Below are 12240 nucleotides of genomic sequence, written 5' to 3'. Positions count from 1 at the left end.
AATTAAAGTTAGAATTGTAGGTGTTATCTTCACTTACCAAACTGGGAATTTTAAAATTTGTATTATTTTATTTTACATGTATGAGTGTTTGTGTTGCATGTGTGATTGAAGACAACTTTCACGTTCTAGTAGGTAGTCCCAGAGAACAGTGTTCTAAAATCCCAAGGGCCAGGGAGTCACACTTACGCCTAGCCAGTACCTGACAAGTCAGTTGCAGACCTGTCTTATTAGTTTTATGGGAAAATGACCCCATTCCAAATGGTATTCATTGACCGAAATTCTGAAGTAAAGGGAAAGTCACCGTAATGGAAAGACTGAGGAGTTAAAGGTTAGCTAATGACAACTAGGAACCCAGTTGAGACAGAAAGAACACAGAAGAGGAATAAAAATATTTACATTTATTTATTCATTCATCCATTTATTTATTTATCTATCTATCTATCTATCTATCTATCTATCTATCTATCTATCTATCTATTTATTTATTTAAGGGGGCAGGGATGCAGCTCAGTTATAGAAGATTTGCTTAACACATGTGAAGCCCTAGGTTCAATCTCTAACAACGGCATCAAGAAAAACCACAAAGCCACAAACTATTGGTTCAAGTTGCACAAAATATAAACTGTGCTATATCAACTATACTTGTAAGAGAGCTGCTAGAAGGAACAGAATAAAGTCCATGAATAACTTCAGAATCCATGGAGGTGCATGCCTTTAATAGCAGCAAAGGCAGATGGACCTCTGTGAGGTTCAGGTCAGCCTCATCTACATGTGAGAAAGCAAAGCAAAATAAAAGAAAGCCCATTGGCGATGTTAAAATCCACCTTCCAGGAACTCTGTGTGAGGCCGTTTCTAACTTCATTAAAATCTGTGCTGATACTGGGAAGTACAGAAATTAACACTCATGAGAGACTATATCTAGTGGGCGTGGCCTGTCCAGTTTTGTAGCTAAAATGTTAGCCCAGGTATTCCTCAATGGCCCTTTTAGGCTTTGTTCTTTGTTTTGTTGCTTCTTAACCTTGTTTTACCAAAGTTAGCATTTTTAGTGATTTGGACATATTATTTTAACAGCCTTGAATATTTTTTTTAATGTAGGAATAAAGCAGATAGTTCATCAGGAAATATCAGGAAGTGATTGCCTGTCAGCTGATGGCCATCCCTCTCTCATCCCCATCTCTGACTAGGAGACTTTGCAGAGCTGAGCAAGCCAGCCTGTTTCATAAAACCAGAGTCAGATCCCTGACACAGCAGTTCCTGGATCTTTAGCACGATCATCCAGCCTCATGTGCTTGTCTCTGTGGGCCTCCCCTTGTTGCTGTGTGCAGCCAGCTCCCACAGCACTTCTAAAAGCTACACCTCAGGGTGGGGGGACTTGAGTGGAAAGCCAAGTAATTGTTTCTGCAGAATTAAAGTCACTCAGGTAAGGCTGTTGAGCCAACTCAAACTGAAACTGATGTGAAGGAGGCTTAAGTCAAGACCTTTTGTAGAAGAAACAGTTTGACAAACCCATTACACCCAATGCAGTGAGTAAGCAGAGCCCTAAGTCAGAGCATAACTGACTACAATGTTTAGTTAAAAGAATGAGGTGTTTGTTCCTGTAAAATCCTTTCTTCAAGATTGACAGCAACCACAGTGATCTGTTATAGACTTAAAATTAAGACTTTTTTTTTTTTCTTTTTGTATGTAGTCAACACTTCCTCTAAAATCCATGTGGTTAGTTAGGGCACTTATTTCTTAAAAAAAAAAAAGAATAAAGATTTAAATATTTTCTTAAGTTAGCAAAATAAACAAGCTTTGTGGATTCTGACAAGCAGTCTCCTCCAGGGCCCATCACTGTGTCCCTGGGTTAGGCTGACTCCTTCTGCTCTTAGCTGCCAGGCCCCGAAGCTTCCCTGGAAATGGAAGCCCTGTGGTTAGCCCCAGTGTTTTAGCATGAGAGGTACCCAGCTAGGAGGGTCAAATGGGAGAGGGAGATGGAGACAGGAGAACTGCAGAGGCAGAGGCAGAGGCAGAGGCAGAGGCAGATACTGTGGCTTGCTTGGAGATACATGATCATCCCATGCCTTGGACATTCTCCCACCAAAAGTGGAGAGAAGGAAGAGGAAGAGGAAGAGGAAGAGGAGGAAGAAGTATTGGTGAAGTCCTCATGGGTTTTAAAGAAACCTGAGTAGTTTGTGTGTGTGTGTGTGTGTGTGTGTGTGTTGAGGGGGTCCACTCTTTTTGTAAGTTTACTAAAATTCATTAAACTTTACATTTAAAATATTTGCGTTTTCTGACAGGTGAAGTATATTACAATATAACTGGTTTTTAAAAACAAGGCACTTTAAACCACAGATTACAGACTGTCGGAATTAGAATTCAGATCCATAGAAACTATGAGTGGGTGAAGGCTGGGATGTGTCCCTGATCACCAGGTGGGCAGGGAGGCCTGCCTTCAGTTCTCTGAGGACTGCTGAAATGTGTTTGACAAGGCTGGGGAAGAGTGAGTCACAGAGATGGAGTCGCATGGGACTGCAGCTCTGGTAACCGCTGACCTCCAAAAGACCCGCCTTGCTGCCCTCACCTCCAGCAGCTGTAAAACTAACTGCTCCCCCAGTGTGTCTGGCACAGGGGAAGGCTAGGGAACTTCTTGTCTGGTGCGTGGAACCTAGTGAGGCCAGATTCTCCAGGGGCCTTGGAATGCCTGGACTCAGCAGGCAGCTAGCGGCTGAGGCTCCAGTGGCAGCCTCAGCGGGAGGGCCAGCTGTGTCCCAGACTGCTCTGTTCAGTCTCTTCCTTCATTGTGGGCACTGAGGAAATGCTCCCTGTCTGTGCCAACACAGGCCCTAAAGTTAGACACATTTTAAAAATCAGGAATATCCAATTAAATTATGAGAAATTTACATTGCTAATAAAATAGTGTGGAATTTATTTCTCTGAACAGGGCTCCAAGTTCATCTGAAGTAAAACACAAAAACTCATTAGTAGGTTTAAGAAGGAATACAATCAACTGTTTCTCCATTATATAGTTTTTCTAAAACTAATGACCTCAAATTCTTTAACTTATATTTAAGAAATGAAGAAAGAGGACTGGCTGCGTAGCTCAGTCGGCAGAGTGCTTTCCTGGAATGCACAACACCCTGGGTTCTATCTCAGCACTGACCCTGGTGCTGCAGGCTAGAAATCCTAGTACGGGAGATGTAGAGACTGCAGTCAGAAGTTCAAGGTCACCCTCAGCTACACTGAGATTTCAAGGCTAGTTTAGTATGACACCCTGCCTCAAATAAAATAGATAAAGATGGCAAGATGGATGCTAGACAGATGATTGATTGTAGATAAATAATACAAATTATCTAAATATTGTTTGGGCACCTATTGTTGTCAAAGTCAGAAAGCAGTGGTTTGACTCATGGTTTATGTTGGGAAGGGTTTTAACGATTGTGTATCCAGAGGGCCTCGCCGGCCTCCTTAGAGGCGCATAGCTGTAAGCCAGGGAAATAGCATCATGTCCTGCCTCCTTAAAAAGGTGTGGCTCTAAGCCAGGGAAACAGCATCAGGTCTCACACAGACCTGAATTTGAACCTGAAATCTGTAAAATAGTGAGAAAAAGCAAGACTGACAATCTTTGGACAGGTTTTAACTGCACAATATTTTTTTCAATTCCGCTTTTTTTTTCAAGTCCTTGTAAAATGGACCCCAAACCAAACTCCTACTCTTAGCTGGCTACAGTCCCAGTCTGTGCCTGGTATGACCAACACAGCTCTCTCAGAAAGGGAATACTCTAGACAAATATATCTCCATTGTTCTCTCCTTTTCTTGTTCTCCTGGTGACTCAGGATGGCCCTCTTATCAGAGGCTTGTCCATGATATCTCCTCAGTTTGAGCCAATAGGAAGGGCCATGACCAGCAGGGAGCAGTGTGGGGCATTAATCTCTCTCTTCTTGTTGGATAGTCTAGAGATGCAGATACCTTCAGAGATGAGATGTCCAACAGGAAGGGAGAGAGGAGCAAATCCCCTCTCCTCCCAGTGACTGCCTCCCCATTACCACCTCCACAGCTCTCCCTTTCTCTTGCTCATGTCCTTAACCTTGGGTGTCACTCTGTAGACAGCACCTTATCATTACCTCTTTACTTGAACCATCTAGGGAACCCTTTATTTTCTGCTTCAGCAACAATATGTTGACAAAATTCTAATTGTTCTACCAGTAGAGCTATGCCACCAGGAGTAGCAAAGATTGGACAAAAGCCCCCTCACACTTCTTTCCATATAATAACAGCATAGTGAGTTACTTTTACCGCCTTGATGGTATGCTCTCATTTAGAAAGCAATGGTTTCAGGAACCTTCTGGCAAAGCCATTTTTGTGGTTCAGGAATAACGTCATTCACAGTTTCCCAATTAGTAATGTTCAGTTTTGACACTACGTTAAGTGCTGACAAAAGTCATCTCTCTGCACGTTCTAAGAACTTCAGTGTTGCACACCATCCTCTTGGTCCTGACAGAGATTTCAGTCCTCATTTTGTGACTCCAGAACACTAAAGTGAAGCACTACACATCACACGCTTCAGGCCTGTGGCTGAGCTGTGCCCATTGTCTCATCGTGGTTGTCTTCCTGCCCTAGTGCCTTCCAGAAACTTCCTAAGTTACCAGAAGATATATCTGTAGCATAGTTTGGAATCACCAGGCTTCCTTGGAGAGCTGGGGGTGCTACAGAACTAGATGAAGGGCCAGAAAGGTGGCTCAGCGAGGGACAGCAGCATAGATGATCCAGTTACTCACACAGTGTGCCCTCTGTGGGCTGTGCCTCAAGTGGACTGTTGTCTACCTTTTCTCCACACAGGTGAAGGGACCTCCTACTTAAACTTATGATAGCAAGGCCTCAAGTCTTAACATGTGATAATTCTGTTATAAACCTCTGTGATTTTCCTTGTGATCAAATTTGGGGTGGCTCTCCATGATTTTTTTTTTTTTTTTAATAAATGAATGGACAGATTTTGTTATCTACTCATTTAATCCCAGGAAGGTGAAAGACTGTTCTCTGTGGGTCTTTCTGATCTGTGGAAAACTCTCTCAGGAAATATGGTGAGTGTTCAAGGCTCAAAATCCCCTGGCAGGCTTGCCTTGGGCCTTATCAGAAAATGCATTGCTGAAGTAGAAAAGTGGCAGCTCCCAACTGTCAAGCCAGGCCTTCACAGTGGTGAAAACATCTAAATTCCCAAAGACCTTGTCCACCTAGAATCTAGAAACAAACGAAAAGAGCCACATTGTTTCCCTAAACCCCTGCTCTATGTCTCAGGGGTTCTCCATCTCCTGAAGTGGCATGGCAACCACAGGGACATTCCTCTTCATCCCTCTATGTCCCTCTGTCTGACAGGAACAGAACTGTCACTGAGGGCACATAGCTGTGGTCATTAGCAGTTGCACCAGCAGCCACATTCTCAGGATCTGGCCTTGATAGGCGATATCAGGTGACAAATCAGGTGAAGATGCACCTGCCACTGTGCTGCTCCCCGGGCCAAAGGCAGGGGCCAGGCAGGGGCTGTACCCTTGCCTTCCTCCCCTAGGACAGTGCTGAGGACGGGAAGGCAAGAGAGGTCAGGCAATCACAAGAATCCTCAGAGCTTCCGTGTATAGTGTCAGCAATGGCTCAGTAACGTTTCAGGCCCACAGGGCTGCCTTTTGTTTACTGTGAGGTGGGGACCCTGTGTGCATGTGTACAACTGCCTTCAGGTAGGGAAGGGAGCTGGAGGGGGAAAAAGGGAAAAGCGAAAAGCAGATCCTTTGATGTGTATAGACTATACCTCAAAGTTGTTTTAAAATCACTAAACAGTATAGCATACAAAATAAAGCTGGCATATAAATTTTTATTAAAAATTATTTTTCACACAATATATTGTGATCACTGTTTCCCTTCCCTCATCTCCTTCTAGATCCTTCCCACCTCCCCAACCCACTTCATGCCTTCTCTTTCTCTCTCACTTTAGAGAAGAGGCAAAAAAAAAGCCAGAGAAACACACACATACACACAAACAGACACACAGACATACACACACCACACACACACACACACCATAAAAACACAAAACTAGAAACAATAATGTACAAACAAACTACCAGTAATGTAAAAGATGCCCAAACAAAGCAATATGAAATTTTAAAAATCTTCAAAAATTCTATTGAGTTTGCTTTGTGTTGGCAGTCTACTGCTGGGAATGGGGTCTGCCTTTCAGTGTGGTTTGCACACCTAGTGTGATTCCATAGGAACAACTAACTTTTGTGGGAAGTTGTCAGTTGGAGCTTACATCTGTGTTAGGGGTGAGAGAGCATATCACTTCCCCCTCTGAGTTCTGGGTCCCCATCCTGGTTAAATCCTGTGTATGCTGCCATGGTCTGTGAGTTCATGTGTGAAGTATTCCTGCTGTATCCAGAAGACACTCTTTTCTTGGTGTTCTTCATCCCTTCTGGCTCTTACAATCTTTATGCCTCCTTCTGCATATAGTTTTCTGATCCTCGAGTGGAGTTTAATTGATGGGGCATCCTATTGAGTACTGAGTGTTCCAAGTTCTCTCGCTCTGTATATGTTGTCCAGTTGTGGGTCTCTATTTCTTCCCATCTGCTGCAAGAGGAAGCTCTCTGATGACGGCTTAGTGAGGCGCAGATCTATGGGTACAGCAGAAAGTAATTAAGAGTCATTTTACTGCTTGGTTTCTTTAGCAGAACAATAGTATCTGGTTTTCCCTTAGGTCCATGGCCTATGCAGTCACAGGTTCTTGGCTACCTGAGTAGTATCAGGCATGCATTCTGTCCCATGAATTAGACCTTAGATCCAATCAAATAGTGGTTGGTTACTCTCTCAACATTTGTGCCACTATGACAGCACAGTGTATCATGCAGGCTGGTTATCACTGTATATTGTAGAGTTCATATTTCCTCTGGTAGTGTGGTGCAGAGGACCTTACAGAACCATGAATAGTAGTCTGCAGGGATGAAGGAAAGCACCAGCTTAACTTCTCTGGGCTTCCACTATTGGGGTAATGATGGAAATGGTTGCAATCTATCTCGGGGGTTTTATGTAGTAATTTTCTTAAGGTCAACAGTCTAGTGACAGAAATATCTAGAGACAGCTTGCTAATTAGCAACATTCATAACAATAAGGAAATTCAGGGTTTTTTTTAAACTATTGTGTAAAATACTCCAGGGAACAGTTTGTACCTACCTTCCACACACATGTGGCTGTGTCGATTTAGAGTCAACAACAAGAAATGATACTGTTGACTCATAAGCCATGCATACTTGATAAGTACCCTGAATAATAAGGAAGTGGAGAGGTCAAGCCAAACCATTAATTTAACTTATAGTTTCTCCCACATGACCTCATCAACATTTACATTATTAATTTTTAAATATTTCCCACTTTAATAAAACATAAAAGTTTATTTTAATTTGCATTTGGTTGATTTTGAACCCAATCATTTTAAGTTCTATTTACTGTCCCTTCCATTTGTGCTCCTGTAGAGTCCCAATCCATGGGCTGGGTTACCACATTCTCACCAGGCTATGGTCAGTCTGTTGGTACTCTCCATATATTCTATTCTTTTTCTACTACATGTTAAAAACTACTTTCCCTGTCTAATGACAGTTACTTATGTGATATATTGGATCTTCTACTAAAAAAAGACTTTCTTTTGTCTACATTAAAGTTTCTGTATGCACATATTCAGATAATATGTGCATTTATATAATTACTGTAGTTCAGGAGTGCTTTTAATGCAATCTTTTTTTTTTTCCTTTTATTTGGCTCAGTCTCTCTGTCTCTTACTCTCTGTCTTTCTTTTCTTTCTCTTTCACCCTTGCTTCCTCTCCTCTCCTCTGGCTTCTGACCTGTATTGCTTCTCATGCCCTAATCCTACAGTAATTATGGAAAATAAAATACATAAACAATTGAAAAAAAAATGGGAGTGAACATGATGGTTCCATGGGTTAAGGCACTCACTCACAAGCCTGCGGATCTGAGTTTGATTCCTGGATCCACACAGTGAAAGGAAAAAACTGACTCAAAAGTTATTCTACAACACACACACACACACACAAATAATAAACAATTGCAAATTTTATATAAAGTTACAGCAAATACTACAGTTGTAACCTAAAAGAAAACTTTTATAAATATGTTACTACCAAGCAACATTAGTTCTTTATGCATACTGAAGATGATCATCACATAATGTTTAGTCAATTCAGCAGGAAAGTGTTTTAAACCTGTAGGCAGCTAATAACAGAGCCTCATAGCACACAAAACACGTTACCAGGTTAGAAGATAGAACTGTTTTCTCTAGAACTGTTTGTTCCTTCCTGGTACCACAATGTTAATTACCAGAGCAACAGCACAAGTTCAGGTTCTAGGTTCAGGAGAAGAAAGCCAAGTGACTAGAAATATATGTCACAATAGAATAATTTGCCCATTTTTCTTGAGAGACAGTTGTTCTAAAGGATCAGAGATAATCAATTTGTTTTAAGAATAAGCACCACAATACAATATCTGGACTGAAACCAGAGAGTGGGGGAGAGAAATCAGCATTTGAATGAACAAAGGTAAGGTATATACATTTCAAAAGAACATTATACCAACATTTCCCCCTTTAAGTCCAATAAAAGGCTCCTTTTCTTTCAATACAATAATAATTATGAAATTATGAAAACTGTTTTGTAAAATCTACATGTGCAATGTCCAGTCCATGTGTATTTAGCAACTTAGGAGAAAGTATCTGATCATCCTATCTATCTTGACAAGTTTTAAGTTCTATACCTAAATTAACTTTTATCCTTATTGGTATTACCTAGAAGAAAGCATTTCTTAACTTCTAAACAATTTAAGCATAAATGTGGCACTATGACTATTTGGTCTTCAATCCCATCAGAGACTTGAGAAGGAATAAAATTAGTTATTAGAGTAAATAGGAAGTGCATGTTAGCAGCTTCCAAAAAATAAAAATTTGACAGAGACAGTTTGCTGCCTGAACAGTCACCCATAACTCTTTATAACACTGAAGCATCATCTTCAGCCTTCTGGCTGTGAATATTTGACAGACATATATGTGAAGCAGGAACTATTTAGGACTTGCTTACCCTGTCTTGGCAGAGTTCGGCAGTCGACTTGTCCTGCATTTAAGTTTGCCCATTTTTGGCATAATTTTTCTGTCGTGAAGCAAGGGTAATTTCTTTACCCGAGTGGCTTGTTTGCCACACTTGAAGCCGTCTCCATATGGAGGTTCTTGGATACTCATTATCTTCTTTGAGGTAGCCGGGGTACTGCCAGATGACTTGTCTCATTGTCAAGGAATCTTTAAAATAATAAAGACACTTTTAAGTGCCATATTCTATTTGTCTCTGAAGTTTTTGAAGACTACCTATCTTTGTATTGTAGCCAAACTTTAAACTCCCTTTTACCTTTAGCATTTAAGCATACCCTAGGCATCTTGTACCCTGGGCTTTACCTTGATAGTGGCTATATTTTGGCTTGCCCTCCCCCCTTTTTTATGCAGAGTGGACAGTTATGCCTTTATAGCTGAACTTTATATAAATTCTCTTTTACCCTTAGCGTTAAGTATATCCTAGGCATCTTGTACCTGGGTTTTTACATTTTTTTTTTGGCTTGTCCTCTTTTTGATATGGGATGGATGGTTTTGTCCTTTGAACATATGAATGTAATTTTTGAGTTTTTAGGACTAAACTAGGTTGGCATGTACTTTGCCATCTTTAAGCCGCTTGTGTCTTTTTTACATTAGCATGACCAACATTTTTCCCCTGTGAAAATGTCTCACATTTAAAAGGATAAGGCAGTTTCCAAAGCAGTGTGACATTATCTCTCTTAACATGAACCTAAAATATACGTGAATCCAACCTTTAGAGCAGTAAGGACATCTATTATTTAAAAAAAAAAAAAAAGGAATTTACATGGTAACCTTAAGAAAAATTTTGTTATTTTGAATCTTAGACTATCTCTGCAAATTGCTAAACAGCAGGAGTTGCCATCCTGGCTTTTATTATGTAAATAAGCTTGATCCAAAACTCAGAGATCTGCCTGTTTCTTTTTACTTTATGTTAGGAAGGAAGGCATGTGCCTTCACTGACTTGTTCAAATATATACATACACACACACACATATATATATATATATGTATGTATATATCTGTTATGTTAAGTCTCAGGTCTGCCCACAGTGTGCTGTCTTTTGCTCCTGGGCTGGTTTAAGAGTCTCTCTTAAAGACACAGTAATTGACCTGGAAGTTTTTAGGTTTTAAGTTTGGGTTTTACACTGGGAGCTTATTCACCCCACCAAATTATGATAAAGTACGATTTAAAGGGTGAGGATACTTAAGATTAGTTGGGCGCCATTTGTTGTAGGCAGTAATTATTATTTACTATTGATATATCTTCTGGTAATGCCCCTGTTAATCCTAAACAGCTGTATAACCAAATCACCACACAGAGACTATGATTACCCAGAACACAATGCTGGGCAATAGTTACTCCATCCTAAACCTCCAAGCCCTCATAGTTTCCTAACATTTAGATTTCCCCACATTATACTTGCTTTTAGTGAAATCTTAGGTCCAAACCATCTCTCCAAGTCGTTCCAAGATCTCTCTCCCACCCTCCAGCTCTCTCTTCTAGCTCTCTCCCGCCTTTTTTCCTCCCACTCTTTCCTGTCCTCCGGCTCCTTCCCTCTTTCCTGTCCTCTGGCTTCTCCCATCTCCCGCCTACTTCCTTTCCCTGCTCTGTTTGGAAGTTTACACAAAGATGAGACCACAATACAATATCTGGACTGAAACCAAAGAATGGGGGAGAGAAATCAGCATTTGAATGAACAAAGGTAAGTTATATTTATTTCTAAAGAACATTATACCAACAGGGAAGAATGGACATTAAGGTAGATTTAGAATGGTGAAACCTGAAGGAAGCAAAGAAACAAACTGTCAAGGAAATTTTCTGATTTTTTTTTCTGGGTTTGGCAAAGTGTATTTTGTGTTTTAATTACAAAGTGTGGCATTTCAACACTTGCTTGGGAAATCATTCATAATGGAGACCTTTCTGACCACAGCCAGCAAACCTTCTTTCACCTCCAGGAGGGTTGGCACATTAAAGCAAAGCCATCTGCCAGAGGGCTGTGGTCCTCATGAAATACAGCAGCCTGGAAAAAAACTGAGTTCATGCTCTGCTTCAGCCACCACAGCTGCTGAGGGCTGAAACGCATCTCCAGGCTGGTTGGAAAGTGGCTGAGTTCATGGTACAGAATCCAGCCTGTGTGAGAAACCTTCATTTGTAGCCAACAGTACGTGGCTTGTGGGAGGACAAGAAGTTCAGTTTTTTATTTCTTTCCTTCCCACATCACAGGCACAAAAACTTATAACTGAACATTTAGTCAGCCGGTCTTCAGCCTTTTTTGTTTCTGAAACATGATGTTGGGAAAAGTGACTGTTAAAGGTCATTACACCAAGATATCACCAAGGGAAGAAGAGGCCTGGGCTCTGAAAACTAGAAGACAAGGTTATTTGCCAGTGTTGCTACTATGGAACAGTTATATACCAAAGAAAAATTTTCAAAATCAATGTTTTATACTCATGAATGCCTGTACTTACAAACTGTAAGTCATTATAACTTTTATGATGTTATCACTCTTCATTATCATTAACTGAAATTTTATAAGCCATGTATATGTGTGTATATATATATATATATATATATATGTATATGTGCAAACCATTTAAAAACAGTCACATGTATTTTTTGACATACATGCAAATGCCCATTCTGGAAAGTTCCAATCTTCTTTAAAAGTTCATTTGTTCATTTTCATTCAGACATCAAATGATGTTTTCTGGTGAGAGTCTCAACATAAATACCACAAAGAAAAGAGATTGACTTGGAAAAGGAAAATGTGCACCCTGGGGGTAAGAGACATAATGATGATGATGATGATAATGATAATGAAGATGGTAGATGTTAGGCTGACATCTCTTGGCTCCTGAACCCACATGCCCTCTGTATTCAGGAGAACCTGCCCTGGCCAAGTGCAGAATGATCCCGTGCTCCAAATGTGAGAGGCTGAATTTTCTTGGACTTTTCTTTTGAGTTTTGATCATCATTTCCACCTCCTCCTTCTCTTCTTCCTATGCTTTCTTCTCCTTTTTCTTTTCCTCCTCTTCTTCCTCCTTGTCTTCCTTCCCTTATCTTCTTCTGTTTCCTCCTCTTCCTTTCTCTT

At 40.6% G+C, this 12240-nt stretch overlaps 1 long non-coding RNA gene across 14 annotated transcripts in view; it reads right to left on the bottom strand.

Moving 5' to 3' along the window:
* Positions 1-5832: 5832 nt before the first annotated feature.
* The window catches only part of LOC110556597 (uncharacterized), a 103601-nt gene continuing 97193 nt past the window's right edge, over positions 5833-12240 (bottom strand). For 11 of the 14 annotated variants that reach the window (XR_009590869.1, XR_009590859.1, XR_009590862.1 and 8 more), the window contains 2 exons: positions 9105-9319; positions 5833-6638 (listed from right to left, as the gene is read on the bottom strand). This is a non-coding gene — a long non-coding RNA (uncharacterized LOC110556597). The remainder of the gene's footprint in view (positions 6639-9104; positions 9320-12240) is intronic. The other 3 variants (XR_009590858.1, XR_009590866.1, XR_009590856.1) reach the window with 1 other exon arrangement.

Source organism: Meriones unguiculatus, chromosome 3 (genome assembly GCF_030254825.1).
Source record: "Meriones unguiculatus strain TT.TT164.6M chromosome 3, Bangor_MerUng_6.1, whole genome shotgun sequence".
Lineage (NCBI taxonomy): Eukaryota > Metazoa > Chordata > Mammalia > Rodentia > Muridae > Meriones > Meriones unguiculatus.
The sequence above is the reverse complement of the archived record's forward strand: the minus strand, read 5'-3'. Positions and strand labels throughout refer to the sequence as shown.